Genomic DNA, 27892 nt, shown 5'->3' with positions numbered 1-27892 from the left:
GGGAGTCGGGGGGGAAAGAGAGAGACACACAGGGAAGAGGCCATGGCAAGTTAGAGGCAGAGATTGGAGTGATGCTGCCACAAACCAAAGAACACCAGGAGCCTTCCAGGCCTAGAAAAGGCAAGGAAGGATTCTCCCCTAGAGCCTTTGGAGAGAGCGTGACCCTGCTGACACCATGACTTTGGACTTGTGGCCCCTACAACTGTGAGAGAATAAGTGCTATGTAAAGCCACCAAGTTATGTTTCTTTTTATAGCAGCCCTTGGAAACGAACACAAGAGCCTTCGTGAAGTTAGACTGTGTAAGGCTGGCTTCTCTGTGCTCCAGGGGACCTGGCCAGAGCTGGAGGGGATGCCAGTCCATGTGGTTTCGGGGCACCGAGCAGACTGGTAGGGCAGAGACGCAGACATAGAGTGTTACGACTGGGATCCAGTTACTACAGTGGGGTACAGAGTGGCATTTGGAGACAGGAGCAAGGCAGATGGAGTAAAACTTCAGAGCGGCAGCTGCAGCAGGACACATCTGTTGCCACGTTACCCACACTGACTTTCCTTTTTCCTTTGACAGAGGACAGAGTTTCCCTGGGTCCTATTAGAGCTGAACCTGACAGAGGCCAAGGGGCAGATGGGCCCTTCTAGGGGTAGAGCAAGGGGGCCAAGCAGCTCATCACAAGAAACAGTGGGATAACTGAAGGTTTCTGGATGTACAATCAAGTGTTCACTACTTGCACAGTTGTTTAGCGCTGTGTGTATTCCATGCGTTTTTAGAAGTGGATAGTGGATGAGTTGAAGGCTTTTGTCCTCGGCCCCAGAGTGTTGCTCCCAGGTGTCCTTTTCTTGACAGTATCACTGCAGCAGCCCTGGTTCAGAACTTCTAGGTCATACTGGAGAGCGGTACTAATTATGAAAATATTACTTCTGTGGTTATGACCATGCACAGCCTTGTCTTTTTAAAAAAATTTATTGAATAATTGACAAATGTAACTGTATACATTTAAAGGGTACAGTGTGATGATTTAAAATACATGTACATTGTGGAATGATTGCCAAGGTCAAGAGAACTAATATATCCATCACCTCACATAGTTAAAACTGTGTGTGTGTGTATGTGTGATGCGAATGCTTACGATCTACTCTCAGCTTTCAAGTTTACAACACTGCATTATTTTTTTTAATTTTATCGAAGTACAGTTGATTTACAATGCTGTGTTAATTTCTGCTGTACAGCAAAGTGACTCAGTTGTACATATATACATTCTTTTTCATATTCTTTCCCATTATAGTTTAGCACAGGATATTGAATGTATCAATAGTTCCCTGTGCTCTACAGTAGGACTTTGTTGTTTATCCATCTTATATATAATAGTGTACATCTGCTAATCCCAAACTCAGCAACCCCCTGCCCCACCAGGGCAAAAGTCTGTTCTTTATGTCTGTGAGTCTGTTTTGTAGACATGTTCATTTGTGTCATATTTTAGATTCCACATATAAGTGATATCATGGTATTTGTCTTTCTTTTTCTGACCTACTTCGCTTAGTATAATAATCTCTGGGTCCATCCATGTTGCTGCAAATGGCATTATTTCATTCTTTTTAATGGCTGAGCAATATTCCATTGTATATATATGTACTACGTCTTCTTTATCCATTCATCTGTCAGTGGACACTTACATTGTTTCCATGTCTTGGCTATTGTAAACAGTGCTGCTGCAAACATAAGGGTTCATGTATCTTTTCAAATTATAGTTTTGTCTGGGTATATGCCCAGGAGTGGGATTGCTGGATCATATGGTAGCTCTATCTTTAGTTTTTTGAGGAACCTCCATACTGTTTTCTATAGTGGCTGCACCAACTTACATTCCCTCCAACAGTTTGAGGGTTCCCTTTTCTCCACACCCTCTCCAGCATTTACAATTTGTAGACTTTTTAATGATGGCCACTCTGACCAGAACAACACTATACTATTAGCTATAGTCACCATGGGAACAGCCTGGTCGTGAGTGCTTTATCATAGTAATAAATTTATATTTAATATTTATATGATATTTAGTATATAATAAACAATATATAAGAATTCACTTAATTCTCATAACAACCCTATGAGGTGCCGGTACTCATTCCTTTTTGCAGAAGAGGAAACTGAGGCACAGATTAGTTAAGTAACTTGCTCAAGACCTCAAAAATGGAATGAGTAACTGAACGGTATTAATTACTAGGTATTAATTATGGTTGTATTAAAATTGATTTATGTTTTTTATTGATTGAGGAGTGGATTAACCACATTTGGGTCCTCAATATACACAGCAAGTAGGTTACTGCAGATTTTGAATGTGTCCGGGGCCTTGGAGGATAAGACCTGGCTGGGCTCAAGAAAAGGAGGGATCCAGCATTCCTCTAACTTGTTGGGATAAGAAGAGTGTATAATTTTTAATAAAGGAATCAATTGCAGAGGGATTTCCTCGTACTTACTGAGGAGTGATGGGAGGGAAATAGAGATATTTTAATGGCATATCTTTGTCGTTAATGACAGGGCCTTTGTCAGGTGAATGCTGTGGTTTGGGTGACGGTTGGTATGTTTCATACGACTTAATTTTTTCAGGCTGTGTGCGAGTGCTTTTCTCTAGGCATGTGATTGGGGCAGTCCTGTTTGGGTGTAGGCATGTGAGCAGAGAGTGGCAAGACAGTCAGCTGCCACTTTGCTGCAACTGGTGTTTTCTGACTGTGTTTGGGCTCCTGGAACCTTGCCACCTTGGGGAATCTGAGGCATGTTGGTGACCCATCTTTTAGGCTTAGCAGTTTCATCAGAGATGGAGAACTGGCTCCAAAGTAATTAGAAACCAGGTAGAATATATTATCTTCAAGCCTGGCTTTCTTTTAATTAATTAATTAATTTGGCTGCACCGCTTGTGGGATCTTAGTTCCCCTACCAGGGATCGAACCTGGGCCCACAACAGTGAAAGCCCATGTCTTAACCACTGGACCGCCAGGGAATTCCCAAGCCTGGATTTCTTAACATCACAGATGTTGCTGACAGTTTGTACCAGGTGTTGGTTTATCGTCCACCTTGGCTGTGGTTGGATGGCAAGATGCAGAGCTTTTGACCTTCAGATCAGGCTGTGAACACATGGAGTGATGCAGGACCCTCTCTTTCTTCCTGTAACAGCAGGCATTGAGGGTGCCTCTGCAGGAGAGGCCCCGAACCAGCGTAGTTGTGGGACTACTTTGCTTGAGGGGAATGTATTATTACTGGGGAGAGGGCGACAGGAGCCACAGTGGGGTCTCTATAGTGCCCTGGGTGAGAGTGCAGCCTCTGTTGTCATTCTGTGTGTACTTGGATCCCAGTGGGGCCCCTAAGGTTACCCATAGGTAAAATGGTGGATAATAGTTTCCTCCCCCGCCGATAAAGTTGTTCAAGGATTGAGATGATCCTTGTGAAGTACTTACTGGAATGCCTGGTACATAGTAAAAGCTTAATAAATATTAGCATGTCAGCTGTCAGTATGGTTCTTATACCTAATACATTGCTGTAATAGAATGAAAAGTTCCTATCCTTTCAGGAAAAGACTGATTGTTCTGTGGCCATGGTTACCGGTAACCATCAGAACCTGTTTTTTTTTTAAAATTAATTAATTAATTAATTTTTGGCTGCGTTGGGTCTTTGTTGCTGCGCGCGGGCTTTCTCTAGTTGCGGCGAGCGGGGGCTACTCTTCGTTGCGGTGTGCAGGCTTCTCATTGCGGTGGCTTCTCTTGTTGCGGATCACGGGCTCTAGGCGGGCGGGCTTCAGTAGTTGTGGCTCGAGGGCTCTAGAGTGCAGGCTCAGTAGTTGTGGCGCACGGGCTTAGTTGCTCTGCGGCATGTGGGATCTTCCCAGACCAGGACTCGAAGCCATGTCCCCTGCGTTGGCAGGCGGATTCTTAACCACTGTGCCACCAGGGAAGCCCCAGAATCTGTTTTTATATTTGTTTAAACTGATCAGTGACAGCAGCTCACCAGCCTGCTAGCACACCCAGTTGTAAAGCCAGTCAGCAACGGCTTAACTCAAGTGAGCCGGTCAGCTCCATTCTCACTCCAGCTTTGCTTCTGCACCTGAAGGTCAGCGGATGCTGTCATATACCAGCCTCTGGAAGTCTTCCAACCCTCGAACTCAAAGAGTCTCCAAACCCAATATAAGACCAGCTCTCCATGCATTGCTTAGGGAGAGTGTCTGTTAAAGTGCAGCTCTCCCATGCTTGGCAAGCTATCAATTTGGTTTTTTGTTCAGATATTGAGCTGAGATCTCTGCCTTCAGCAGTCGAGATGTGTGTTATGTGCTAAGGGATCATAAAGATGGGGATATAAGGAAGAGTTCACATGAGGGGTGATTTCTGGTCCAAGTTGTCTGATAGGAGTTAAATAGAGAAAAATCACGGGAGGAGGGAGGTCTTCTGACTTGAGGGAACACACCATGAGTGATAGTGGCAATTTAAGGGCTGCTACCTAATTTTTCATCCCTGGACTGTAGGGTGTGCAAAGGGTAGGGTGATGGAAACTAGGACTGGAACAGTTTGTAGGGGCTGGATTGTAAGGGCCTTGGATCCCGGCCTAAGCAGTTTTCCTGTTCCTCTCAAACATATTTCTAACTTTCTAAGTCCTAACCACAGAAGAGACTGAACTTTTTCCATAAGAGGGTGTTTCTTTGAAATCTCCCTATAGGGGATATTTGTCATTCTATTTTGGCTTTCCAGCATCTGAACTCTGTTCTTGAGCTTGGAGAATTTCCCACATGAGGGAAAAAAGCAGAATCTTTTTTTCCACTATAGAAGTTAAAAATGCCAGTATTTGCTTTTCCACCCTCCCTTTCAGCTAGGACACGGGCAGAACCTGGGGTGGGAGCTGATACAACAGGAGAGGAGACCTGGGCTGTGTGCTGTGGTCATGGTGGTGGTGCCCATTGCTACCATGTGGGTGAGCATTGCACGCTGCAGAATCCAGTGCCCTTCATTAATCCAGAAATTCACATATTCCCAAAATTGTAGTATTGAAATCAGGGTGATCCTGAAAATTATTGTTGTGATAGAGTTTGACAAGCTGTATTATCTACTTTTTTCCTTAAGAAAATAAAATAATAACATAATGGTCTTAGGGTCAGCAGTATTGGAGATACTCAGTGGTGGCAGAAGTGTCCATGTTGGACCAGTTCTGAGCACAGTTTTGGCTTCATAGCCCCACAACGCGTTCTCCAGGCCTTTGGGTTATTTTCTAAGCTTCCCAAGAAATTTATTCTTTGATTAAATTAGAGTTTGTTTTTATTGTTTGAAGCAAAGAATCCTGACTGGTACATGTAAGTCATATTAAAAAGTCTTAAGAATGCTGCAGTTCATTAATATAATAGTTTTAATGGAAGCGGGGTTTTTTCTCCCCACATCTTCACTTAAATTTGATGTCCCAAGGAACTATGCCATGTTAATAGCTCATCATTCAACCAATATTTATTGACAACCTCTGTGTGATATTATGGAGAATGAGCTCATAATGGAGCGTTTATTCCAACATGTATCTTGTGGGTTTGCATCTCTCTGGCACAGCACCTAATAGCTGTCATTCCTATCCTGGGGGATTTGACCCAGGTTAAGAAGCACAGTGCAGGCAATGGAGAGCTGGTAGATGTTTTAACGTGAAGAACTGATGTGACCTGATTCGTAGAATTGCTTCTTAGGGACTTTTCTTCAGTTATTCTCATCTTCACTCATTTGGTGGAATCCTGTCTCCCTTCAGGGTTTCCTGTATCTTGAAGCTCTATGGAAACAAATTCGGAGCAGGGATCTATGACTTTTGGGTCTGAGACTCCAGATATCTGTGGAGCTCCAAATGCTTTTGAGTTCACATGTTCTGGACGTTAAGCTCTTTTTTCTTTCCAGGTAATTGCTGGGTTTCCAAATTAAAAACTTCCTCAAGCATGAGTGGTGCTACAATAAGTATTTGGGTCTAACAGATCCTTAGACTTCTCCCAGGTCCAAATAAAAGCTTTTTCATGAGTTACTTTTACTTGGAATATTCAGTTCAGTCCATGTGTGTCATCTGATCTTATTGTGTGGAAGGAAACATTCTTCCTAAATAGAGCCCCCCTTTGACGCAAAAACTTTACATATTCTACAGTGGCTAAAAAGTCTGATAAAGGACTTAGAATAAACAGTCGTAGTTTTATCAGTCTAATAAGTTCACTGAGAAATTAGACATAGAGATTGCTTGTGTGGCCTTTGATAAGACAATTCTTGGATTCTAGAGAGTTTGTCTTGGTTTGTACTAACATTGTAGATGGAGATCTTTTAAGAGGGAGCTAATAATTTACACCTTTGTGGGATCCCCTAAAGTCTGGTATGTGGGGTATTACCAAGGAAAGCTAGCATCAAAGACTTGGCATTTTCGACCACTGTTAAAATGGACCAGAAGCCACAATGCAAGTGGATGTTAGGTATTCACAAGATAGCACTATTTTCGATGTGTCTGTTCTCTTTAGCTATCTTAGAATAATTTTGTTGGGATTTATTGTCTTACTGCTGTTATTTTAAATTTGAGTTCGTATAGTACATCATAGTATTTCATTTTCACTTCAGCTTATTTTAATTCCAGTTGTAAAATGCTTTTTAAAATAAGTTTCTGTGAAATTAAAATCCATCCAGGCATTTCTGGTTTCTGAGATAACATTATTTCTCTTCCTCTTTCCACTGCCTTCTACAGCCTCCCTCAAAAGAAAAAAAAAAAAGCCTAAAACAGATCCATATGTTTCAAAGATGGGAGAGATCTGGTGCTTCCACAAAGTCTTTAAAAGGAGAATGTTGGAATGACATGATTCTCCTTTCTGTTAACTGTCCCACATTTTGTGAGAACAGTTAGACTTCCCTAAAAGTCCTCAATGACTGGTTCAACAGGATGAAAGACACATGTTCCTTGTTAATACAGGAAGGTGCTTAGAGCCCGGTGTTGAAAGCTGTGAAACACCCTTGTCGAATGCTGTGTTTTGTTCAGCAGTTGGATAGCAGTTCAGTGTTCCATAGGAAGACCTGAAGTTTTCGTTTGTTCAGAATTTGTAAGAAAAATTCTGGGTTGAATTCGACATGACCATCAGCTATGAAAAGCTATTCAACATAATAATGATGTAGACAGGATTATAGTAATTACAATATTACAACATTATTATAAACATTATAATCATAATGTATAAAATGGATCCTTTTCAAGTACTTAGATGCCCTTATTTTAAGAAACATACTTGATAAGTTGTGCTAATGGATGGGAAAACAATTTGAGAAGTTTACGTGCTGCAAATGCAAGCTGCTGTTAGTGTTTGGCAGTCTCTGATTTATTCAGTGAAACAGCTGTTCAAGGCCCTTCCCTAGGCCAAACTCTCTTAGCCTCACTCCACTTACAGAAATGAGCACGCAAGCCGTGAGACACTGGCATTTCAGTAAAAGTATTTAGTTCTTTATGTTGTGGAGGGTGGTGTGTGTGTGTGTGTGTGTGTGTGTGTGTGTGTGTGTGTGTGTGTAGATTTCCCAAATCCACAAACGACTGTTCCTCAGCATCAGGCTCTGGTGCTTCGTGGACATGTTATGACTGAATGAATGAATCAACAAAATTTTGTACAGTGCTGGAACACTTTGAGAGACTGAAAGAAATGCGAGACACAGACATCCTCTCTGGGGGTGCCTGCTTACGTTTTAACTCGAGGGACGCAAGCTAAGCACACATTCTGCATAGACTGTGAAACAAGGCTGTACTGGATTAAGCATACAGAGAACGAGATGAGAGTCCAGAAGGAGAGAGATAGGGTTGCTGATGTGGCCTAAAGTCATCAGAGGACATGGGATTGGAGGAGGACCACCCAGGATCCATGGGATATGGTATGCATTGTATATTTGTGTACCCCCCAAACGTGTATGTTGGAACCCTAATCTTTAATGTGATGGTATTTGGAGATGGAGCCTTTGGGAGATGGATTAGTGCCCTTGTAAGAAGAGAAAAGAGAGGGCTTGCTTCCTCTCCCTCTGCCATGTGAGCATAGAGCAAGAAGGCATCCATCTGTAAACCAGGAAGGGGGCCCTCACTAGGAGCCCAGTTGGCTGACCCCTTGATCTTGGACTTCCCAGCCTCCAGAACGGTGAGAAATAAATCTCTGTTGTTTAAGCCACCTCGTCTATGGTATTCATGTTACATCTGCCTGAACTAAGACAGGATATAGATAATACTGGAATGAGGCGGACATCCCGGGAATGAGGAAACTGCATTGAGAGGGCAAAGGATATGAGTTGAAAGGTGATCAGGGCACAGAGGGATCTTCTCAGAAGATATTATGTATCTTGTGGTGCTCCTAGGCTTATTGATTTGATCATGTGCTATTACAATAGGAGGTTGGATATGGGGAGGAATATGCATTGACTTGTCAAAAACTAGAACTGTCTTCTTCTCCTTTTTTTCTTTCTCTTCTTCTTCTTTTTTTTTTTTTTTGTTGTTGTTATTTTCCTGAGTGATGATCTGTTTTATTTTCCACTATGGTCCCACGGCTAGAACCATCCCTGGCACTGTAGAAAGTATTCATTATGTATTTGAATAAGTAGCTATCAAGAAACCACAGAGTTTAGGCCCCCTTTGCCACCTGCTCATTGAGTATGGAACTTTTTCTGAATTTGAGTAGCCCTAGTTATCCTGTGCTTGACATGAGTGGGGAAGCTTGAGGAGCTGGGGTCATTTTTGTGATGGTAATTTTGGATTTTTCTCATGGCTGCTCTGGGAACTGAAGACTAATTTGATTCTTGCTAAACTACATAAAATAAACAAGGGAGCTTGTGAAATGGAACACTGAGGGATATTTGAAAGCAAAGAATAACAGACATAGTTTCATCATTTCAGAAAATAACATGGTAGAGTTTCCATATCAACAGGCTGCTCACTTTCTCTGTGAAAAGGGGAATAGAAGGTGATTTTTTCCTGGGAAGGAAGTATTCTATAGTAAAAAAGAGGCATTTAGAGGAGTTTAAATCCCAACTCAGAGGGAGATGATTTAAAATGTGCATAAATATTTCATTTATATTAAAATCACAGAAATTATAGTAATCTTTTAAAGTCAAAATGAGGCACTAGCTTAAATCATAGGCTTAAGAGGCAATGGGGTGGAGAAGGGAGTGTACACTTTATAAAGGTGCCATCATGTCTTTCATGCCTCTGCCCTGTGGATATGACCGGGTTCTAGTAGGAGGGCTTATGCTTGTGTCACCATATTTATAGGTGCTGACTCACTGCACCCCTTGTCCCATTTGGTCATAATTTTTGATTCCTTGCTGATGGAAATTGTGTGTCTTTACTAAAATTTAACATACCTAGAATGTAAGAAACAGTGGCATCTATTTTAGAGAACATTATTTATAACATTTTCAAACACAAGTCATATGGTTGGGTGAACTCTTACTAATATTTATTGTTTCTTTTTTCGCCTTACCCTGATTTCCCACAGAGAGTTAAAATCCTTTAGCATTACAGTGAGATAAGACGTAAGTAGGGTCAGGCAATAAACCTCCTTCTCTGCATTTTCTTCCCAGTTCTCTTTCTTGGTCTTCTTTGAAGTTTCCTTCCCATCTGCCTGTTTCTTAAAGGTTTGTAAAGTGAAACAGTGTTATGTTAAATTATAAAAACAATATATACTCATTAAACAATTCAAACAATAGAGTATAAATTAACACATCCCACAAAAAAATAAGTACACAACAATACACACTGTCAGATACACACACACATTTGGTCCCCTCCACCTTTCCCATGAACGCTTACTGGTTTTTTTGTTTTTTGTTTTTTGGGTTTTTTTTGGCCGACCTGCATGGCTTGTGGGATCTTAGTTCCCTGACCAGGGATTGAACCCATGCCCTTGGCAGTGAAAGAGTGGAGTCCTAACCACTGGACCACCAGGGAATTCCCTTCCATGGGGTCTTATTGTATATACTATTTTGCAGCTTAATTTTTTAATTAATTACTTTTTTAACATCTTTATTAGAGTATAATTGCTTTACAATTGTGTGTTAGTTTCTGCTGTATAGCAAAGTGAATCAGCTATACATATACATATATCCCCATATCCCCTCCCTCTTGCGTCTCCCTCCCACCCTCCCTATCCCACCCCTCTAGGGGGTCACAAAGCACGGAGCTGATCCCCTGTGCTATGCGGCTGCTTCCCACTAGCTATCTAATTTACATTTGGTAGTGTATATATGTCAATGCCACTCTCTCACTTTGTCCCAGCTTACCCTTCCCCCTCCCCATGTCCTCAAGTCCATTCTCTACGTCTGTGTCTTTATTCCTGTCCTGGCCCTAGGTTCTTCAGAACCATTTTTTTCGTTTTTTTTTTTAGATTCCATATATGTGTGTTAGCATACAGTATTTGTTTTTCTCTTTCTGACTTACTTCACTCTATATGACAGACTCTAGGTCCATCCACCTCACTACAGATAACTCAATTTTGTTTCGTTTTATGGCTGAGTAATATTCCATTGTATATATGTGCCACATCTTCATTCATCTATCGATGGACACTTAGACTCTTAGCTTAGTTTTTAATTTAACAATATATCATCAGTCCCGTAAATACTGGTGTTTCTCAGGGTTCTCTTCTGGGTTTTCTCTTCTCTCTCTGCACATACTGAATGGAATTCTTCCACTTGTAGTTTTAGTCACCTTCATGCTTATTTCCAAACATATATTCTGGCTCTGGGACCCCAGCGCATCTGTTTATCATTGCCCACTTGGATGCTGCACAGGCACGACACCCGACTTTTCCTGAACACCGTTTCTCTTCCTGTTTCCATCTCAGGGAGCAGCGATATTATTCACCCCATTTTCCAAGCTCAAGATTTGGCCTCATCTTCAGTCCATCCTCTTTTTCATTCAACCACATCCTGTCAATCACCAGGCCTATTGTTTCCACTGATTCAATATCTTTTAAACCAAATGAGTCTTTCTCCATTCTGACTGCCACCTCTGTAATGCCAAGTGACAGTCATCTCTTGCTTGGGGTGCTCTATTGTCTAACTGTCCTCCTTTCTGTCCCTTTCCCTCCTCACCTTCTAATTCACTTGCCTCACAGGTCCCAGATGATCTTTCTCCAGTGCGAATCTAAACACGTCTTACTTATAATATTCAGAGACTTGCCAGTGCCTTCAGAATAAAGCCCGAACTCTCACAGGGCTCATACGATCTGGCCTCTGCCTGTGCCTTGCCCACCACATTGGTCTCACCTCCCCATCCGTGTGACTCTCACCACAAACACCGTCAACCACTCTGAGTTCCTCCTGGAACATGCCAATTTCTAGCTGACACCTGTTTGCTTTGGTACATTCTGCCTCCCTGTTTCTGCTTCATCCTTTAGACCACTTCAGGGATGCTTCTCCCATGAACTGGATTTGGTGTCATTCCCACATGTTCCCAGAGCATCTCACACAAACCTGTATCCTATTGTAGCACTGCTCATACTGTACTGTAGTAGCTTGTATGTGGCTGCCACCACCATCGCCACCATTAGACTGCAAGCTCCCTGAGGGCAAGAATGAGGAAGAGCACAGAATGTAGCCCCTGATAGAAGCCGCATATGTGAACGATAAATTTGAACAGCATGGGTTGGGCCACTTATATGCAAATCTTTTTCAAAAAATATAGTACCTCCGTTTTCATTGTACAGTTCTTTAAATGAGCTAATTGTGGGGAAAAGTTTGTGTTGATTAGAGAGCACAATATGTGGAATCAGAAGAACTAGGGTTCAAGTCCTCATTCTATCCAAATGGTTTCAACTTCCCGCCCTTGGGTGAGTCACTTATCAATTCCTTGGTTTTTGAGGCAGAGATGATAGTACACAGATTTTCGACTGGGGGTGGGAGTAGGGTGTCAGGTGCCCCTAACCCCTGTGTTGTTCAAGGGTCCACTGGAGTCAGAAACCCAGGAAGCCCCTAATGCTGAAGATGGGGCCTGTCCCTGAATCCTAGGAGGTAGAATGGTCACGTCAGAAGCTTCACACGCCTTGAGGGATCAGGCGGGTTCAAAGGTCAGCATAAGCACTTTTCAGGGCCTGGGCGTGGCGGTTTGAGATACCAGTGCTACTAGGGAGTAGAACAAAGTAATGGTGACCAGAATCTGCCTTCTGCTTTCCTTCGAGCTTCATCCTGTTTGTGGCCTTCTGTAGACTCAGTGACATGTTACAGTTGGAGTGAGTGGAAGAGTTGGAGACTTGTACAAGGTCTAACTCCTCAGTGGGGCAGGAGCAGACGTGAGGCTTCCTGGCACGGGGTACTTGGATTTGGGGCACTCACAACACCCATGGCAGCTAACCTTGCCTCTCGTGCAGCTGGTTAAACCTGCCACTCCCCGCTGGCTGCAACCTGTGTAAACTCATGTTCGGAAGACCTTCATTTCCTATGAACCTCTCTCACTTTGGAGTCCCGTGTCCTTTATCCACATGCTGCAGAGGAACAAAAATCAGTACCACTGAGAACCCAAATGCCTGGAGACCCTCTCTGATACTCTATTGTATGCTCTCGTGATTTTACACTTGAACACCACCCACCCCAGCTGTTACATATTGTTACATGTGACTGCTTTCACGCTGATTTGCATGGGTTACTTCTCGGGTCTGCAGTGATCACGTTAATTTGTTTATCAGGACCCATAAAATAGAGGCCGCCCAGGGGCCCAGATCACCTCACCAACCTAAACCTGCCCTTATGGGAAACACCTGTCAAGGAAATTGAGCACAAACCAATCACAGTCCTCTAACTCAGCTTTAGCTAGTTTATCTTACCCTAGAAAATAGGACCCACCAGCCTTATAAGGAATACCCGTCCGCCTAGCCGATCATGCACGCCTTCCACATTGCTGTTCTGAGCGCTCTTTGAAACTCACGCTCGCCCAGTATCCTTTGGGAAGAGCGGTCCACTGATGGTGAGGCCCTGTACTTTCCCAGTCCACGGACTGTAGTCCCTTGGATGAAAGATATCACACTCATTACCAAGTTGTTTTAGTTTGGTCATTGGACAGTGGTGATGAGATGGGGCTGGAAGACAGGTGCTGAAGATTCCGGGGACGGCTCCTAGATGCAGATGAAGGTACCAGCAGAGCCCTCTTGATTTGCTACCTTTTGGGCCTCTCTGCGGGATCTCCAGGAAGCTTCTCTCAGGTGGAGCTCTGCTGCTTTTGCATTCTGAGCTCTTTGAGTTTGTTTGTCCTACTTTTTCCAGGTGGAAAATTGGGGTGTGAGAGACTCTAGGTTTTCGTGGTGAGGCTTAAGGTCTCAGGAACTGTGCACAGGCAGCCAGAAACAGTAAATCTGGTTGAATTAGGGAGGATTATTTCAAGGGAAAATAATAGTTACCCCCTCAGTCTAAAGAAAGCAAGATGGAAGCTGTTAGGGAACTCACAAAGCTGCCAGGTAAGCCTCCACAGCATAAACTGCTGGGGGATTTGGGGAAATAAAGAGAAGAAATTCAGGCTTTTTTGACCAAGGGAACATCAAAATCTAAGTAGGCACAAGTCAGCTATTAAAAACCATCAGGGAATCCTCCACTATAAAGAAATCTTTTTGTTTTCAATTGAGGTAAATTTGGTATATAACATTGATTTCAGAGTATAACATAATAATTTAACCTTGGCATACGCTACAGAGTGATCACTACAGTAAGTCTTGTTTCCATCCATCACCATAAAACTGACCTTCACCATTTTTGCTCACCTCCAACCCCTTTCCCCTCTGATAATCATTGATCTGTTCTTTGTATTTGAGTTTTGTATGTTTGTTGGTTTGGTTTTTAGCTTCCACACATAAGTAAAATCATGCAGTATTAATCTTTCTCTGCCTGACTCATCTCACTTAGCAAAATACCCTCAAGGTCCATCCATGTTGTTGTAAATGGCAAGATTGCATTCTTTTTTATGGCTGAATAGTATTCCATTGTATATATGTACCACGTCTTCTTTATCCATTCATCTGTCAGTGGATACTTAGGTTGCTCCCATATCTTGGCTATTGTGAATAATGCTACTATGTACATTGGGGTGCATACATATTTTCAAGTTAGTGTTTTCCTTTTCTTCAGGTAAATACCCAGGAGTGAAATGGTTGGACCTTTAGATAGTTCTATTTTTAGTTTTTGGAGTAACCTCCATACTGTTGTCTAGAGTGGCTGTACCAATTTATGTTCCCACCCATAGTACACAAAGGTTCCCTTTTTTCCACTTCCTCCTCAACACTTGTTACCTGTCCTTCTAATAATAGCCATTCTGACAGGTGTGAGATATTATCTTCTTGTTTTTACTTGCATTCCCCTGAGATTTAGTGATGTTGAGCATCTTTTCATGTGCTTGTTGGCCATTTTTATGTCTTCCTTGGAAAAATATCTTCTCAGATCCTCTGCCCACTTCTTAATTGGGTTGTTTTTTTTGTTATTGAGTTGTATGAGTTCTTTATATTTTGGATATTAGCCCCTTATAGATTCATGATTGACAAATATCTTGTCCCATTCAGTAGGTTGACTTTTTATTTTGTTGGTGGTTTCCTTCACTGTAAAGATGCTTTATAGTGTGATGTAGTCTCATTTGATTACTTTTGCTTTTGTTGCCATTGTCTTTGGAGTAGATCCAAAAAAATATGGCTAAGAGTGATGTCATGAAACTTACATGTATGTTTTCTTCTAGGTGGTTGATGGTTTCTGGTCTTACATTCAAGTCTTTAATCAATTTTGAGTTAATTTTTGTGTATGGTGTAAGATAGTGGTCTAGTTTCATTCTTCTGCACATCGCTGTCCAGTTTTCCCAGCACCATTTATTCTTTTGCACATGGCTGTCCAGTTTTGCCAAAGGAGACATACTTGTCTCCTTTGTCATAAATTAACTACATATACGTAGGTTTATTTCTTGGCTCTGTTCTGTTCCATTGATCTGTGTGTCCGTTTTTATGCCAATACCATACTGTTTTGATTAGTAAAGATTTGCAATATAGTTTGAAATCAGGGAGCATGATACCACCAGCCTTGTTATTCTTTCTCAAAATTTCTTTGGCTACTTGGTGTCTTTTGTGGTTCCATACAAATTTTAGAATTACTAGTTTTAGTTCTGTGAAAAATGCCATTGAAATTTTGACAGGATTGCATTGAATTTGTAGATTGCTTCGGGTGATGTGGAAATTTTAACACTATTAATTCTTCCAGTCTATCAGCATTGAATATGTTTCCATTTATTTGTGTCTTTTTCAATTTCTTTCATCAGTATCTTATTAAGGTATAGGTCTTTCACTTCCTTGGTTAAATTTATTCCTAGGTATTTTATTCTTCTTGATGCAATTTTAATGGGATTGTTTTCTTAATTTATCTAATAGTTTCTTACTAGTGTATAGAAACACAACAGATTTTTTTTTTTTTTTTTTTTTGTGGTACGCGGGCCTCTCACTATTGTGGCCTCTCCCGTTGTGGAGCACAGGCTCCGGACGCGCGGGCTCAGCGACCATGGCTCACGGGCCCAGCCGCACCACGGCATGTGGGATCTTCCTGGACCGGGACACGAACACATGTCCCCTGCATCGGCAGGCAGACTCTCAACCACTGTACCACCAGAGAAGCCCCCCTCATTGTACTTTTGATTCGCATTTCTCTAATGATTAATAATTTGAGCATCCTTTCATGTGTTTGTTGGCAATATGTATATCTTCTTTGGAGAAATGTCTGTTTAGGTCTTCTGCCCATTTTTGGATTGGGTTGTTTGTTTTCTTGATACTGAGCTGCATGAGCTGCTTGTAAATTTTGGAGATTAATCCTTTGTCAGTTGCTTCATTTGCAAGTATTTTCTCCCATTCTGAGGGTTGTCTTTTGGTCTTGTTTATGGTTTCCTTTGCTGTGCAAAAGCTTTGAAGTTTCATTAGGTCCCATTTGTTTATTTTTGTTTTTATTTCCATTTCTCTAGAATGTGGGTCAAAAAGGATCTTGCTGTGATTTATGTCATAGAGTGTTCTGCCTATATTTTCCTCTAAGAGTTTTGTAGTGCCTGGCCTTACATTTAGGTCTTTAATCCATTTTGAGTTTATTTTTGTGTATGGTGTTAGGGAGTGTTCTAATTTCATTCTTTCCCATGTAGCTGTCCAGTTTTCCCAGTACCATTTATTGAAGAGGCTGTCTTTTCTCCATTGTATATTCTCACCACCTTTATCGAAAATAAAGTGACCATATGTGTGTGGGTTTATCTCTGGGCTTTTTATCCTGTTCCATTGATCTATATTTGTTTTTGTGCCAGTACCATACTGTCTTCATTACTGTAGCTTTGAGGTATAGTCCGAAGTCTGGGAGCCTGATTCCTCCAGATCCGTTTTTCTTTCTCAAGATTGCTTTGGCTATTTGGGGTCTTTTGTGTTTCCATACAAATTGTGAAATTTTTTGTTCTAGTTCTGTGAAAAATGCCTTTGGTAGTTTGATAGGGATTGCATTGAATCTGTAGATTGTTTTGGGTAGTAGTCATTTTCACAATGTTGATTCTTCCAATCCAAGAACATGGTATCTCTCTCCATCTGTTTGTATCATCTTTAATTTCTTTCATCAGTGTCTTACAGTTTTCTGCATTCAGGTCTTCTGTCTCCTTAGGTAGGTTTATTCCTAAGTATTTTATTCTTTTTGTTACAGTGGTAAATGGGAGTGTTTTCTTAATTTCACTTTCAGGTTTTTCATCATTAGTGTATAGAAATGCAAGAGATTTCTGTGCATTATATTTTGTGTCCTGCTACTTTACCAAATTCATTGATGAGCTCTAGTAGTTTTCTGGTAGCGTCCTTAGGATTCTCTACGTATAGTATCATGTCATCTGAAAACAGTGACACCTTTACTTCTTCTTTTCTGATTTGAATTCCCTTTATTTCTTTTTCTTCTCTGATTGCTGTGGCTAAAACTTCCATAACTATGTTGAATAATAGTGGTGAGAGTGGACAACGTTGTCTGGCTTCTGATCTTAGAGGAAACTGTTTCAGTTTTTCACTGTTGAGAACGGTGTTGGGTGTGGGTTTGTCATATATGGCCTTTATTATGTTGAGGTAAGTTCCCTCTATGCCGACTTTCTGGAGGGTTTTTATCATAAATAGGTGTTGAATTTTGTCAAAAGCTTTTTCTGCATTTATTGAGATGATCATATGGTTTTTATCCTTCAAGTTGTTAATATGGTGTATCACATTGATTGATTTGTATATATTGAAGAATCCTTGCATTCCTGGGATAAACCCCACTTGATCTTGGTGTATGATCCTTTTACTGTGCTGTTGGATTCTGTTTGCTAGTATTTTGTTGAGGATTTTTGCATCTATGTTCATCAGTGATATTGGCCTGCAGTTTTCTTTCTTTGTGACATCTTTGTCTGGTTTTGGTATCGGGGTGATGGTGGCCTCGTAGAATGAGTTTGGGAGTGTTCCTCCCTCTTATATATTTTGGAAGAGGTTGAGAAGGATAGGTGTTAGCTCTTCTCTGTTTGATAGAATTCGCCTGTGAAGCCATCTAGTCCTGGGCTTTTGTTTGTTGGAAGATTTTTAATCACAGTTTCAATTTCAGGGCTTGTGATTGGTTTGTTTATATTTTCTGTTTCTTCCTGGTTCAGTCTTGGAAGGTTGTGCTTTTCTAAGAATGTGTCCATTTCTTCCAGGTTGTCCATTTTATTGGCATATAGATGCTTGTAGTAATCTCTCATGATCCTTTGTATTTCTACAGTGTCAGTTGTTACCTCTCCTTTTTCATTTCTGATTCTATTCATTTGAGTCTTCTCCCTTTTTTTATTGATGAGTCTGGCTAATGGTTATCAATTTTGTTTATTTTCTCAAAGAACCAGCTTTTAGTTTTATTGATCTTTGCTATCATTTCCTTCATTTCTTTTTCATTTATTTCTGATCTGATCTTTATGATTTCTTTCTTTCTGCTAAATTTGGGGGTTTTTTTGTTCTTCTTTCTCTGATTGCTTTAGGTGTAAGGTTAGGTTGTTTATTTGAGATGTTTCTTGTTTCTTGAGGTAGGATTGTATTGCTATAAACTTCCCCCTTAGAACTGCTTTTGCTGCATCCCGTAAGTTTTGGGTCATCGTGTTTTCATTGTCATTTGTTTGTAGGTATTTTTTGATTTCCTCTTTGATTTCTTCAGTGATCACTTGGTTATTAAATAGTGTATTGTTTAGCCTCCACGTGCTTGTATTCTTTACAGCTTTTTTCCTGTAATTGATATCTAGTCTCATAGCATTGTGGTCGGAAAAGATCCTTGATAGGATTTCAATTGTCTTAAATTTACCAAGGCTTGATTTGTGACCCAAGATATGATCTATCCTGGCGAATGTTCCATGAGCACTTGAGAAGAAAGTGTATTGTGTTGTTTTGGGATGGAATGTCCTATAAATATCAATTAAGTCCATCTTGTTTAATGTATCATTTAAACTTTGTGTTTCCTTATTGATTTTTATTTTGGATGATCTGTCCATTGGTGAAAGTGGGGTGTTAAAGTCCCCTACTATGATTGTGTTATTGTCGATTTCCCCTTTTATGGCTGTTAGTATTTGCCTTATGTATTGAGGTGCTCCTATGTTGGGTGCATAAATATTTACAATTGTTATATCTTCTTCTTGGATTGATCCCTTGATCATTATGTAGTGTCCTTCTTTGTCTCTTGTAATAGTCTTCATTTTAAAGTCTATTTTATCTGATATGAGTATTGTTACTCCAGCTTTCTTTTGATTTCCATTTGCGTGGGATATCTTTTTCCATCCCCTCACTTTCAGTCTGTATGTGTCCCTAGGTCTGAAATGGGTCTCTTGTGGATAGCATATATATGGGTCTTGTTATTGTATCCATTCAGCCAGTCTATGTCTTTTGGTTGGAGCATTTAATCCATTTACATTCAAGGTAATTATCAATATGTATGTTCCTATGACCATTTTCTTAATTGTTTTGGGTTTGTTATTGTAGGTCTTTTCCTTCTCTTGTGTTTCCTGCCTGGAGAAGTTCCTTTAGCATTTATTGTAAAGCTGGTTTGGTGGTGCTGAATTCTCTTAGCTTTTGCTTGTCTGTAAAGGTTTTAATTTCTCCATCGAATCTGAATGAGATCCTTGCTAGGTAGAGTAATCTTGGTTGTAGGGTTTTTCCTTTTCATCACTTTAAATATGTCCTGCCATTCCCTTCTGGCTAGCAGTTTTGCTGAAAGATCAGCTGTTAAACTTTTGGGGATTCCCTTGTATGTTATTTGTTGTTTTTCCCTTGCTGCTTTTAATATTTTTCTTTGTATTGAATTTTTGATAGTTTGATTAATATGTGTCTTGGCGTGTTTCTCCTTGGATTTATCCTGTATGGGACTCTCTGTGTTTCCTGGACTTAATTGACTATTTCCTTTCCCATATTAGGGAAGTTTTCAACTATAATCTCTTCAAATATTTTTTCAGTCCCTTTCTTTTTGTCTTCTTTTTCTGGGACCCCTATAGTTCGAATGTTGGTGCATTTAATGTTGTTCTAGAGGTCTCTGAGACTCTCGTCAATTCTTTTCATTCTTTTTTCTTTATTGTGCTCTGCAGTAGTCATTTCCAGTATTTTATCTTCCCGGTCATTTATCCGTTCTTCTGCCTCAGTTATTCTGCTATTGATTCCTTTTAGAGATTTTTAAATTTCATTTATTGTGTTGTTCACCATTGTTTGTTTGCCCCTTAGTTCTTCTAGGTCCTTGTTAAACGTTTCTTGTATTTTCTCCATTCTATTTCCAAGATTTTGGATCATCTTTACTATCATTACTCTGAATTCTTTTTCAGGCACACTGCCTATTTCCTCTTCATTTGTTTGGTCTAGTGGGTATTTACCTTGCTCCTTTATCTGCTATGTCTGTCTCTGTCTTCTCATTTTGCTTAACTCACTGTGTTTGGGGTCTCCTTTCTCAGGCTGCAGGTTCGTAGTTCCCGTTGTTTTTGGTGTCTGCCCCCAGTGGCTAGGGTTGGTTCAGTAGGTTGCATAGGATTCCTGGTGGAGGGGACTGGTGCCTGTGTTCTGGTGGTTGAGGCTGGATCTTGTCTTTCTGGTGGGCAGGACCACATCCTGTGGTGTGTTGTGGGGTGTCTGTGGGCTTATTATGATTTTAGGCAGCCTCTCTGCTAATGGGTGGGGTTGTGTTCTTGTCTTGCTAGTTGTTTGTCATAGGGTGTCCAGCACTGTGGCTTGCTGGTCGTTGAGTGGAGCTGGGTCTTAACACTGAGATGAGCTTTTGCTGTTTGATATTATGTGGAGCTGGGAGGTCTCTGGTGGACTAATGTCCTGAACTTGGCTCTCCCACCTCAGAGGCACAGGCCTGATACCCGACCAGAGCACCAAGACCCTGTCAGCCACACGGCTCAGAAGAAAAGGGAGAAAAAAAGAATGAAATAAAGTTATTAAAATAAAAAATTTTAAAAATTGTTAAAAATAAAAAAATTTTAAAGTAAGAAACAAAAGAACAAGAGAAGAAACCAAAAAACAAATCTACCAATGATAACAAGTGCTGACAACCAAGCTAAAAAAAAAAAAAATGAGAAAAAAATGGACGGACAGAATCCTAGGACAAATGGTAAAAGCAAAGCTATACAGACAGAATCACACAAAGAAGCATACATATACACACTCAGAAAGAGAGAAAAAGAAAAAAAGGAAAAAAATACATATAAAAAGAAAGGAATAGAGCAACCATATCAATAAACAAATCTATCAATGATAATAAATTGTAAATACTAAACTAATATAAACATAAAACCAGAAAAAAATTAGGTGCTGAAAGGAAACCCCAAGTCTGCAGTTGCTCCCAAAGTCCACCGCCTGAATTCTGGGATGATTCATTGTCTATTCAGGTATTCCCCAGATGAAGGGTACATCAAATTGATTGTGGAGATTTAATCTGCTGCTCCTGAGGCTTCTGGAAGAGATTTCCCTTTCTCTTCTTTGTTCGCACAGCTCCCGGGGTTCAGCTTTGGATATGGCCCCTCCTCTGCGTGTAGGTCACCTGAGCGTGTCTGTTCTTCGCTCAGACAGGACGGGGTTAAAGGAGCCACTGATTAGAGGGCTCTGCCTCACTCAGGCCACGGGGACTGGGGGTGGGGTATGGAATGCGGGGCAAGCCTGAGGCGGCAGAGGCCGGCGTGACGTTGCACCAGCCTGAGGTGTGCCGTGCGTTCTCCCGGGGAAGTTGTCCCTGGATCCCGGGACCCTGGCAGTGGCGGGCTGCACAGGCTCCGGGGAGGGGAGGTGTGCAGAGTGACCTGTGCTCGCACACAGGCTTCTTGGTGGCGGCAGCAGCAGCCTTAGCCTCCCATGCCCGTCTCTGGGGTCCGCGCTGATAGCCGTGGCTCGTGCCCGTCTCTGAGGCTCGTTTAGGCGGTGCCCTGCCTTCTGTGGGCAGACAGGGAAGGAATCCCCTCTCCTCATGAACCCCAAAACAATGGTCTCTTGCCTCTTCGGCAGCTCCAGACCTTTTCCCGGACTCCCTCCCGGCTAGCCGTGGCGCACTAGCCCCCTGCAGGCTGTGTTCACGCCGCCAACCCCAGTCCTCTTCCCGGCGCTCTGACCAAAGCCTGAGCCTCAGCTCCCAGCCCCGCCCGCCTCGGCGGGGTGAGCAGACAAGCCCCTCGGGCTGGTGAGTGCCGGTCGGCACCGATCCTCTGTGCGGGAATCTCTCTGCTTTGCCCTCCTCACCCCTGTTCCTGGGCTCTCCTCCGCGGCTCTGAAGCTTTCCCCCGCCTCCCCCCGCCACCCCCCCCCCCCGTCTCCGCCTGCGAAGGGGCTTCTAGTGTGTGGAAACCATTCCTCCTTTACAGCTCCCTCGCACTGGTGCAGGTCCCATCCCTATTCTTTTGTCTCTGTTTTTTCTTTTTCCTTTTGACCTACCCAGGTACGTGGGGAGTTTCTTGCCTTTTGGGACGTCTGAGGTCTTCTGCCAGCGTTCAGTAGGTGTTCTGTAGGAGTTGTTCCACATGTAGATGTATTTCTGATGTATTTGTGGGGAGGAAGGTGATCTCCGTGTCTTACTCCTCCGCCATCTTGAAGGTCTCCCCTTTTTGTAGAGTCTTTAGTGTTTTCTCTGTATCATGTCATCTGCAAATAGTGACAGTTTTACTTCTTCTTTCTGAATTTAGATGACTTTCATTTCTTTTTTTTGCCTAATGGCTCTGGCCAGGACTTCCAATGCCTAAGTCAGCCTGCACTTACTGGAAGCACCTGTCCAGGAAACCTAACACACATCAATTACAATTCTCCAACTCATCTTTAGTTAGTTTCCCTTACACAAGAAGGTAGGCCCTGTTAGCCTTATAATGAAATCCCCGTCCTGTTAGCCAATCATGCCCTGCTTCTGTGTTGCCTCTTCTAATGCTCTATAATACTCACTCTTGCCTAAATTCCCTCAGGAACAGTGTTCTGTTGCTTAATAGGTACTGTATTCCCCAAGCCATGGTTTGTTTCCTGTTGAGTAAAGGACATCAAGCTAGTTACAAATTGTTTTAGTTTTGTCATTTGACCATAGTAAATTTGGGATGTTGGAACATAGTGGACAGAACTCCCAATTCGGATTTAGGAGGTTGGGATTAGAATCTGGGTTCTCTAGCTCAAGTGGAGCAGTGTGGTCCTATTTCATGCAGTTTTGAATTAAATATTGAATATAAAGTATTAAGTCTCTCAGTGCAAACAATTTGAAATAGTGTAATTCTCCCTCCAGATTTATCAAGACTTGCATAACTTCAAAGCTGTTTGGATCTATTGAATTTTAAGCTGTGTTTATTTTATTGAAATATTTCCACTTTAGCTAGTGAACAGAAATACCCAATATCTTCTGTTATGGGAATGGTCTTAAAATATATAAATCTCAGTTAGATTTTGCAGGGTCTTCAGGAAGGCATCTCTTGTGTAAAAGACAATCTTTCTGTCCTAGGTAAGTCATCTATCTTGTCTTCTCTTTTTCTTTTACATCTTTATTAGAGTATAATTGCTTTAAAATGGTATGTTAGTTTCTGCTTTATAACAAAGTGAATCAGTTATACATATACATATATCCCCATATGTCCTCCCTCTTGCATCTCCCTCCCACCCTCCCTATCCCACCCCTCTAGGTGGTCACAAAGCACCGAGCTGATCTCCCTGTGCTATGCGGCTGCTTCCCACTAGCTATCTGCCTTACATTTGGTAGTGTATATATGTCCATGCCTCTCTTTCGCTTTGTCACAGCTTACCCTTCCCCCTCCCCATGTCCTCAAGTCCATTCTCTAGTAGGTCTGTGTCTTTATTCCTGTCTTACCCCTAGGTTCTTCTCTTGATTATTCTTATTCTAACTGTAGAAAACTGGGAGAGTAAAATCCACCTCCTAGTTTTAAATGAGGAAATATAGGTTAAACGTGCCTAGTTTAGTGTTGGTACAGATCAGGCACTCAGTGAATGTTATTTGGAAAGTGGACAAGATAGTATAATTTGAATGTCTGTTTTCTACTAGAAATTCTTACAACTCTTAAGCAGTAAACTAGGTGATATCTCTGTATTACAGGTAAGGAAATAGGATCAGAGGAGATTCTACTTTGGAGATATGTGTGGACTTTGAACCGACGCCTGCCTTCCTACATGACTTACTTTATTCTGTGTTGAAATAGTGACTAAAGTAGGCAGAAATTATTTTAAAAATGGGACTGATAGGTCTGAAGGAATAGTGATCTACGTTCCCTGTTTCTTAAGGGGTCAGAACATTAATAATCAGATGCACATTTTTTAAAAGAAATTTAAATAATCTCTTCCAGGGCTTCCTTTCCCCCAATTATGAAATGAATGTGATAATACAAGTAGTTCTTTTAATCAGGGGTGAAAGTCTTTAAAACTCCCAATTATTCAGAAGGACTTTAAGTCACTTTCACAGACATGTGCAGGTTTAAGATAACAGGAACTTTAGGGTGATAGGATAGGGTGTATTTATAACACTTTTCCTGTTTGTTCTGAGAGCTGAAAATATGTGCTCTTCTGAAGTATGGAGATATCAGATGCATTAATCATGTAGTAATTAGAGCTCTTGGGAAGAACACGCTCTCATAAATACAAGATATTTTTATTAACAATGGAGTGATTAGTTATAAAGCCATTTAATTTAAAACTTAAGCCAGCAATCGGAGGAAATAACATTTTAAATCAATTTTAGAATAGAATGGTCATAGATAAACCTCAAGTGTGAGAAGATTGAAAAAAGCGACTGTTTTGACTCGCCGCATCTTGGAAGGAGGATTTAGAGGATGCATACGTCTTTGAGGCCCAAGGGTAATACTCTGGGCATACTAGAGCAGAGGGGCAAAAACTGGAATGAGGATGGAAAATTCGTTCTTCTGGGTCATGGATTTGTACAAATTGGAAAACTTGGAAGGGCCTGAAGCAGTGGACATGCCATTGGATTAAAACTAGATTCTCTCAAGTTCTTTATGAGCCAGCTGAATTCACTAAAATCCCAACAAGGACAAAATACCATATTTCACCATTTCTACTTAGGGACACCTGTTTTTTTCCTTAACTCAGCTAGGGTTTTGACCCTCTGAACCTGATTAGTAGACAGCTTTGCTCTTGTCATTGTGTATACTATCCTAGCCTCTGCTCATGGATCAGAATATAACCAAAGTAACATTTGTTTTAGTATGAAATATCTTTCTTCTGAGAAATATCTTTCTTAGGAAATATCTCAGATCTTAATCAGTTTGTTTGTTCCTGCATATAAGCAGAAAACCCACAAATCACTTTACTGAGGCTGGGCTTGGGACATGCAGGAGGTAAGGTTGAAGGGTAGAAGAGTATGGTTGGGAGCAGGAAAAGATGTAGGATGACTTCTCTTACAGGTGCCCCATCCAGACTATGCCTGACCAGGTGGCAGGAAGACAAACCTGGAGGAGAAGTTCTTGGTTTCTACTTCCCTTGTTCCGTTGGTCAGTTTGGACCTGCCCATTTGACAAGCACATTAACACAGAAGTAGGCAAGTTAGTGTCTGCCCTCTCACACTTTAGTTTTTGTTAGAAACAGATTTTAAAGTTCTTTGGGGCAGGGATGTCTTATTTACTTTTATATAACCCTCTTAACTATCAACATCCTTGGTATGTAGTAGGTGATTGCTTTTTTTATTGGAGTATAGTTGACATTTTATGTTGTATTAGTTTCAGGTGTACAACATAGTGGTTCAACATTTGTATGTATAACACATTGATCACCATGATATGTCTACTAACCATCTTTCACCGTACAAAGTTGCCACGATATTGTTGAATATGTTCCCTATGTTGTACATAACTTACCTGTGACTTATAACTGGAAGTTTATACCTCTTGAATCCCCTTCACCGATATTGCACGATCTCCCACCCACCTGTCGTCTGGTGATCGTCAGTGCTGTTCTCTGTATCCATGTGCCTTTTTCTGTTTTGTTTTGCTTGTTCATTTGTTGTTTAGATTCCATATGTAAGTGAAATCGTACAGTATTTGTCCTTCTCTGTCTGACTTATTTCACTTAGTGTAATGCCCTCTAGGTCCATCCATGTTGCTGCAAATGACAAGATTTCATTCTTTTCTTACGACTGGGTAATATTCAGTGTGTGTGTGTGTGTGTGTGTGTGTGTGTGTGTGTGTGTTTATACCATCCTTTTTATCCCTTCTTCTATCGATGGACACTTAGATTGCTTTCATATCTTGGCTATTGTAAATAATGCTGCAGTGAACATAGGGGTGCATGTATCTTTTCAAATTACTATTTTCATTTTCTCTGGATAAATACCCAGAGGTGGAATCACTGGGTCATAAGGTAGTTTTAATCTTTTGAGAAAACTCCATACTGTTTTCCATAGTGGCTGAACCAATTTACATTCCCACCAACAGTGCATGAGGGTCCTCTTTTCTCTACATCCTCACCAACATTTATTTGTTGGCTATTATCAAAAAGACATTCTGGCAGGTGTGAGATGATACGTCACTGCGGTTTTGATTTGCGTTTCCCTGATGGTTAGTGATGTTGAGCATCTTTTCCTGTGTCTGTTGGCCATCTGTATGTCTTCCTTGGAAAAATGTCTATTCAGGTCCTCTGCCCATTTCTTAATCAGATTTCTTTTTGTTACTGAGTTGTGTTGAGTTCTTTGTATATTTTGGATATTAGCCCCTAGTTGGCTACATGATTTGCAAATATCTTTTCCCATTCAGTAGGCTGCCTTTTCATTTTGTTGATCATTTTCTTTACTGTACAAAAGCTTTTTAGTTTGACGTATTGCCATTTATTTATTTTTGCTTTTGTTTATAAAATCCGTGGGAATCCAGCAGTGTGTGGCCTGTAACCCTTCTTAACCTCCGTGGGTTCAAAGGATTAGATAAAAACACTGTCTTTGGGGGAAGAAAATTACTCTTTCTTAAAAGGGTTAGGTTTTAAAGGAATGGAAATTTCTGGTTTAAATTGTTTAGAAATGAGAAGGGCCATTTCTTTAGGTCTACAAGTAGGGTGGTTTCTAAATACGATGTTCAAAATAATATTATTAGTATAGAAACCTGAAACAAGCATCCCACCACAAAAATAAGTTTGATTTTGCTGAACTCACTTGGGTTAAGTCTCCAAGGATTTCCTTAACACCAGTTTCAGAATACTGAGCTTTGAGGGAATTTTTGTAAAAGGACTGTTATCATCATCGATAGCTCCCATCCACTGTGTGCCTCCAGTTGGTAAGCAGTAAAAGAGCATCTTGTTCAGCAACCTTGTGAGCTTGGAGTATTATCTCCATTTTACAGACAGGGAAACTGAGGTCCAGATAATGGATGTGATTTGCCTAAGGTCACATACCTAGTATACTTGCAAGCAGTGCTGTCTCACTTGAAAACCATTGTTTGGGGAAACTTGGCCAGTATTTGAATAGCTGTAGAATTTTTCACAAGCAACTACTATGTCTAGGGAAGTATTGGATACTAATGGAACCCTTTCACGTGGTGTGTCTTCTTGCCTGAAGCTGGAGGCTTAGAAAAATTAAAGAAAGGATCTTGGTAGTTCTAATTCATTCCTTTTCCTCAGCTCTGCTCCCACTTTCCAATTTACCCCTCTAATAGGAAGGCATTCCTATGATTTTGCTCTAGAATCTTGTGATGGCTACTTGGCAAATAGCCCCACCAAATTATTCTAGTACAATATTTTAGAAAAATGATTTCTGACATATTGAGACACATGACATATTGGCACTTGTACTGACTTCAACCCATACCCCTAAGAGAGGAGCTTGGTCTGTATTGTCACCACAGTATACTGCACCGTCAGACCCAAGTTCACTGTATCCCATGAATATTTTGACTGCCTGACAGCAGCCACCTGGATTTTCTGAAGCTTCTCACTGAATTTGGTTTTAGTATTTCATTTATCAGGTAAAAAGGGGCTGTTTTATCCTATGGAAAATTTGTCAGAGCTTTTTGGCATTGTTCAAATACTGTAGTGGTTCAACTGCTGAACATATAAAAATCTTTCACTTTGGGTTTGTGTGTCCTTGTATTGAATACAGATTCATTTTAGCTTTGGTGTGTTTATGATACTCTCTAGAATTAGCTTCTGGAGTTTTTGTAAATTAATGAGTGGAATTTATCATGGGATAATGGGACCCACATAGTGATTTCTTTGGATTCAGTGTAGCCAATGACAGGTGTAGGAGAGTGTGTGCGCGTGTGTTTGGGGGGGGAGGGGAGGGGAGGAGAGAGTACCAAGCATACTTGGGATTTGGATTTTATAAAAATGACTTGTTCCTTGGTTTTCAGATTAACTTAAAGTTCTTTCGTATTATAGGAATAATGTATGATTATTGTATAAAAAAATATAGATGAGTACTCAAAAGAAAAAAAAAATGACCTCTTAAGTG

At 41.0% G+C, this 27892-nt stretch overlaps 1 protein-coding gene across 4 annotated transcripts in view; it reads left to right on the top strand.

Moving 5' to 3' along the window:
• The window catches only part of FAM13C (family with sequence similarity 13 member C), a 138855-nt gene that overhangs the window by 33901 nt on the left and 77062 nt on the right, over positions 1-27892 (top strand). The window lies entirely within an intron of this gene.

This window comes from Delphinapterus leucas, chromosome 16, assembly GCF_059928025.1.
Source record: "Delphinapterus leucas isolate spDelLeu-1000000601 "Yukka" chromosome 16, BTC_Dleu_Yukka2, whole genome shotgun sequence".
Lineage (NCBI taxonomy): Eukaryota > Metazoa > Chordata > Mammalia > Artiodactyla > Monodontidae > Delphinapterus > Delphinapterus leucas.
This window is presented reverse-complemented; position numbering and strand designations above follow the sequence as displayed.